The sequence below is a fragment of the Medicago sativa genome, chromosome 3 (genome assembly GCF_051527215.1).
Source record: "Medicago sativa cultivar Bolivia chromosome 3, Bolivia_mono, whole genome shotgun sequence".
NCBI lineage: Eukaryota > Viridiplantae > Streptophyta > Magnoliopsida > Fabales > Fabaceae > Medicago > Medicago sativa.
Window position 1 is genome coordinate 67,669,248 of NC_140751.1, and position 6,120 is coordinate 67,675,367.

General features: G+C 37.2%; 1 long non-coding RNA gene across 1 annotated transcript; it reads left to right on the forward strand.

Annotated features, from left to right (window-relative positions):
* Window positions 1-235: 235 nt before the first annotated feature.
* On the forward strand, window positions 236-2,364 carry LOC146939419 (uncharacterized). The gene is made up of 2 exons (XR_015031650.1): window positions 236-638; window positions 2,111-2,364. It is a non-coding gene; the product is annotated as an uncharacterized LOC146939419 (long non-coding RNA).
* The last annotated feature ends 3,756 nt before the right edge of the window (window positions 2,365-6,120 follow it).

A 6,120-nucleotide genomic window follows, 5' to 3' on the forward strand; every position in this document is an offset into this window, starting at 1 on the left:
TAATATTTGATTGTTATTATTATTTTAACTGGTTATTTTATAGTTAGAAGAAAATATAATTGGTTTGAAAAAAAAAAATAAATAAATATGTTGAGGGCTAGCATATGCACGTGGCCCCAATTACTTTTATGTTGTTGACAAAAATGTTTCCTTCAATAACCTAATACGCCTAACATTTAGTATATATATATTATATTATATATGTATCATTCTATAACCTAAGGGGATACACAATACAATACAGAAGTATGAAACCAAGCCAGTGCCGCCACTTTAGAGGAGAAAAACAATATTCATTGAGAAACCAAATCATTACGTGATGAAAACAAAAAGGTAATAGCTAAACCCCTCCAAAATCAGCGCTACCTAACCCCATGTCCTTCTCTTTCTTTCACAAACCGAGTCCATCAGTGCAATTTGAGTCACCGTCGTGTCTCGCCGCAAACCTACCATAAATGCAATAGATTTGACATTCCAATTACACGTTGGATTTATAATGTCGAGGTTATCGTCATTCTCTTGTGTTCTTCTGCTGCAATGATTGATGAAGGCGCGGTGTGTATTCAATAAGTTGATCGAGATTATTGTTGCCGTCAAGGTCTCCTTTCCTATAGTGTTATGTGAAAGCTTCAATTCAGGTATGGGGTGGGAGAGAAGAGTTCGAGATCATGAGTGTAAATTAATTGGGATGAACGGGAAAACCATATTTCCCAAAGTTCGGGGCTCACCGCGACGGTTGTAGCCCTTTGAGAGGATAATTAATTAATGTGCAAATTTAGATGTGGGAGGTTAAAAGAAGAATTAGAAACATTATTAAGGTGTTGCTTGATTTAAATTATGTGAATATGTGGTATTTGAAGTCATGGATAAATTTGTGGGTGCTTATGCTTGATTTGCTGCAACTATTTAGATTGATGACTTATTTAATGATTGATATAGATGTGATGTTATGTATTTGAATGTAATTATTGGTATACCACATGTATATGATAACTATTGGAATATGATTATGTGTGATTTAAAGATGTGATATTCAATGATGTGCTTCTAAATGGTCATGTGTGAATGATATGTATTTTGCTAAATGTCTTTTTGATATTCTTAAACGTTGATTTATTATCATTTGATACTGTTATATTATGATGTTGATATGCTATGAATTAATTTGTGCTGTTTAATGCTGTTGATCATTTAAAAGTTTGAAGTTGCATGAGTCGGTCTAAGTTGCAAGAATTAAGAAGTTGTCCATGGTTATGGAATTGTATAAGATGTTCACGTTGTTGTCCAAGTTGTAGGAAGATTGAGTCCATTGCATACTCATTAAAGTTGGGGGCTTTAGGCCCGGCAGCCTTTGTGCTCATTAAAGTTGGGGGCTTTAGGCCCGGCAGCCTTTGTGCTCATTAAAGTTGGGGGCTTTAAAGTTGGGGGCTTTAGGCCCGGCAGCCTTTGTGCTCATTAAAGTTGGGGGCTTTAGGCCCGGCAGCCTTTGTGCTCATTAAAGTTGGGGGCTTTAGGCCCGGCAGCCTTTGTGCTCACACGTTGAAGAGCCTATTATGCTCATTTTGTTGTTGATTGGTACCACATGCATTTGCATATCAAGAAGTTCATGATGTTTAAGTTGTCAAGTTGTTGTTGAGTTGATAGAGTTGCATGGTCAAAGAAGAGTTGTGTTGTTAAGTTGTTAAGAGTGCATTGTCAAGTTGAGTCATGTTGTCGAGTCAAGTTGTTAAGTTGTGATGTTTTAACAAATTACTTTGTGATATCTATTAATGTAATTGTGTGAGACGATGAAGGTGATTATTTGTTGATGTTCTTATGAAGATGGTTATTGGTGACTACATGTGTTGTGACTAGTTGGAATTGAATTGTGACATTGTGTTTGTGAAGTTTTTTTTGGTTCTTAAGTTGTAATGATATTTTCTACTAATATAGATTGAGATGATATAGTATATTCTTCAAGGTTCTGAATATTATGTTTGTGATGTGAAACGACTTTGACTTAATTGCTTACGTGTTCTTCTCATTTTTTTTTATACTATTACATGTTCTCGGAACTCACCCCTTCGTTGTTTGTGTTTGCTGGCTTGGCCCTGCGGTTGCGAAACCGTAGTTATATAGGTTATGAGTCTTGGAGTCAAGTGCATGCCTTTCGTGAGGACTTGTCTTGTGTCGTCGATTATTTTGGGGAAAAGCACCGCTCTGATAGTGACACGGGAAAAGGGATATGCTTACTTATTTAATTTTGTGCAAGAAAACCATTGTCTATGATGTAAAATGAAATATTTTCAAAAGAAAAAGATTCGATGTTATTATTACTATAATTTTTAATGAAGTGAAATATGAATTATGTTTGTTATGAGTCAATGTGATATCCTAAATTTTGTGGAAGAATTCCTATATCATTATAGAAGTTTTTATTTGACACTTTCCGCTGCGAATCAAACTCTATTTTTAATTAAATAATAGCAATAATTATTCTTGGGATTTAGGGTGTCACAAGGAGAAAGTGAACGTGCCAAAATATATGTTCAAATACTTGATAGAGTGTCTGAAACAGAGTCAGCTGCAGAATAGAACCTGGGTACCTTATGGAAGACTCTTGTCAGAAATATTCTATCAAGGAGGAGTCTTGGACAAGCTAAGCAGTTCTGAAGCCTTCACAGACGAGTTGCTTGATACTAAAACTGGAAAGTTCATTAATGCACAAACCCTCAAGAATATGAAGTTGATCCCTGCTGTCACCAAGCTTCATACAGATTTGAGTGAATCACTTGTTAAGTCTGATCTTATGAAGGACTTTCCACCCATCTGCAAGAAGGATCCCATTGAAGTGCAGATGTACTATATAAAGGAACATTTTGAGGCAACCAATGAGAGAATCAGATTGGAAGATATTCCAGAGGAAATGTATGGTGGTGCTCTGCCACGAGCCAGAGGCAGAAAGTCAAAAAGAAAGATGACTGCAGAGCAATATCTAGAGGTTGAACAATCTGCTAAAAAGGCAAAAGTTACTACTGACAAGCTCAAAATTGGTAGTTCATCAGTACCTTCTATTGAAGAAGCCATTGAAGACATGGATTCTAGGATGATCATGGATGTTGGCATTACTCTTGATCAACCTGCAATACCAAAGAAGAAAAGGAAGCAAGCAGTAAGGAGGACCAAGAACTTTCCTCATGTTTCTAAGAAGACTGAAGTTGCTCCTATTGTGTCAGAAGCTATTGGAAAAGCTATGGAGATTGCTGCTGAGCTACAAGAGTCTGTAGTTTCAGAAGCCAAGCAACTGTTGCTGATGACCAGTGAGTCTGTTAAAGAGGATTCTGATCCTGAACCAGAGAAGGTAATTAATATATCATCAGATTCCGCATCCTCACCATTATCAGATTCTGATGATTCTGATGATGATATACCCTTAGCTCAACTCTTTCAAAAACCAGTAAAAAGCCAGCCAACATCAACCAAAACCAACAAAAAGCCCTCTCAGTCAACTACTTATGAACCAGTTGGTCACATAATTAATGAGAAGTTGGCTGAAATGGCTGTGCAGAGAGAAAGAGTCATTGAGACTATCTTTCGCCTTAACCCTCAACCCCTTAACATTCAACCTCTCAACATGATTCCTCCAGAAAATGTTGAGTTTACCTCAGAAAAGGCCTCTGAAGCAACTCCAGAAGCAGCTGCTTCTGAAAACGTTGTTTCAGAAAACCCCCATCAACAAACACCTGAACCACATAAACCCACAACACCCCCACAATCACCAACAGCTACCATTGACCCCCAACTCAACACTCAAACATCAACTTCACCACAACAACCACCAACTGAAATTGAACACTCCCCACAACCAACTCCCATGGATGTTGACATCTCTCTAGTCAATGTTCAAGCCTCAACCTCTACCACTCACATTGCCTCTGACCAGCCTTCATCTTCAAACACACAAACACACTTTACCATTCCACTTCCTAACCCTGTTCAAGATCTGGAAATCAGTGATTCTGATCTTGAAATCCTTGAACAACCACCCACAAACATCCTGGAATCTGGATATATTAATTCTGAGCTTCTGACAATCCTTAGTAGATTGCATAATCTTGTGGATCAACGAAGGACAATTGATCTCACAAGTGCATATGAAGACTCCTGGACATCTCTTCAGAACCGGGCAGCTGAGCTTATTGAAGATATCAAGGCTAAATGCATCAGAGTCAAGCAAGCTTCAGTCAGAAGACTAATAGAGCATTTGAATCAGAGTCTCAGAGTAAGAAGTTCTACACTGCTCTTGGCAAACCAGCCTTTCTTCTTAGAAACGGATTACTTGACCAGAGAAGCAAGGTTGTGTAAGCTTCTGAAGAAACAGATGGCACAGCAGCAGCAAGAAGCTAAGGAAAGGGAACAGGCTCTTCTCCAGAGGCAACAACAGCTTGAAGAACTGTTGCAGAAGAAGATTGAAGAAATGGAGGAGATGAAGAAACAACATCAAACCAACACTTAGTTGCACACCCTTGTGTTTTTCTTTTTGTTTGTTGTTTGTTTTGAATTCCTAGTCCTTGCTTCTGAAACCATTCTGTTTTAATTCTCTTTGCTTCTGAATGCTTACTGATTCTGACTGTTTAGCTGCTTCTGATATTTTAGATATTCATGTTCATATATTTTTGATCTGATTAATTTCTTGTATACTCTCTTTTTGTCTTTTATGTTTTTTTATCTTTTTTGATAATGACAAAAGGGGGAGTATATGTGACAAGTATTTAAAGGCTCTGAGCCCCATTAATGGCATTTGAAATTTTTTGAAAAACTTCTATCATTTTTTTTACCTTATTGGTATAAGCTATGAACGAACGAAGGAGTATCAAAATTCAAGTAAAATTAATTGAACCATTCTTCTTATCTATAAGTTAATTCTTTCAATGATTCAATTTTGTTTTTAAGCTCTGATATTTTTTATTGTGCGAAAAATGAATTTAATTAACCTGGATAGAACTTAGGGGGAGCTTACAAACCTCACCTTAAATACTATCAGACTCAGGGGGAGTTTGAGCTTACAAACCTCAGATTCTGAGCTTACAAACCTCAGAACCCCAAAGTCAACTTGTTAATTAGATTAACAACAATTGATCAATTTTAAATACTTTTGTTTGTCATCATCAAAAAGGGGGAGATTGTTGGAACAAAATGTGTTTAACAATGAACCTTAAAGAGTTTTGATGATAACAAGGTATTAAAAATTGTAAATTGGACTAGCTAATATTTGTTCAAGTGTACAGGACCATAATTATAAAGTTACATCATCATTGGTTCTGAATGAGCAAATAAAGAGCAAAAGAAAATGAAGCTTAGATGATTCTGAAGGCAAAGTGCTCCTGAAGTCAAGCTGCTCCTGAAGAAATAGCGCTCCTGAAGTAAGCCACTCCTGAAGAATAGTGCTTCTGAAGACAAGAGGTCCAGAAGCCACATCATCAGAAGCTGCGTCATCAGAAGCTGCAGAAGTCATATCGTCAGAAGCTGCATCATCAGAAGCTGCCTCATCAGAAGCTATTTCACCAGAAGCTGAATCTCAACTGGATTTGCAAAAGATTCAAGAATTGAAGAATTATCAATGCAAAAGATGTCCATTGGATTCGAAAACACAAACAAAGGATAAGTGGAATTTTGCAACGGTCATTTCAAAGGTGTTTGAAGGCTTGTGCTTGCATTTTGGACGAAAGCGTTGACATTGTACTTTGTACGAATTGTACAACCACGTTCTCCACTACTCTGTTTTGTGTCCACGCTTCAAGACAAGAAAACAGCTCCAGAATACGGTCTCGCCTGCATATATGTTCCTTTGGATAAGGAATGGATTTCAAATTGGTTCTTCATAGGACAACAACCAAATCAGGCAAAAGATCATTGGTGAAAGATCAAGCTTCACTAACGACTCTTTGGTGTGCTGGCAATTTCATAACGTCTCTTTCACACCTCTATATAAAGGAGTGAAGACCTAGAGAATTGGTAATGCAAGAACGCTAAACGAAAGACTCACAAGATTTTCACAAGTACCAAACCTCTGCTGAAATTGTTCTGCATTCACTTAGAATTTCTGTGTCTCAAAGTCATATCTTAGAAATTCTTAAGTTC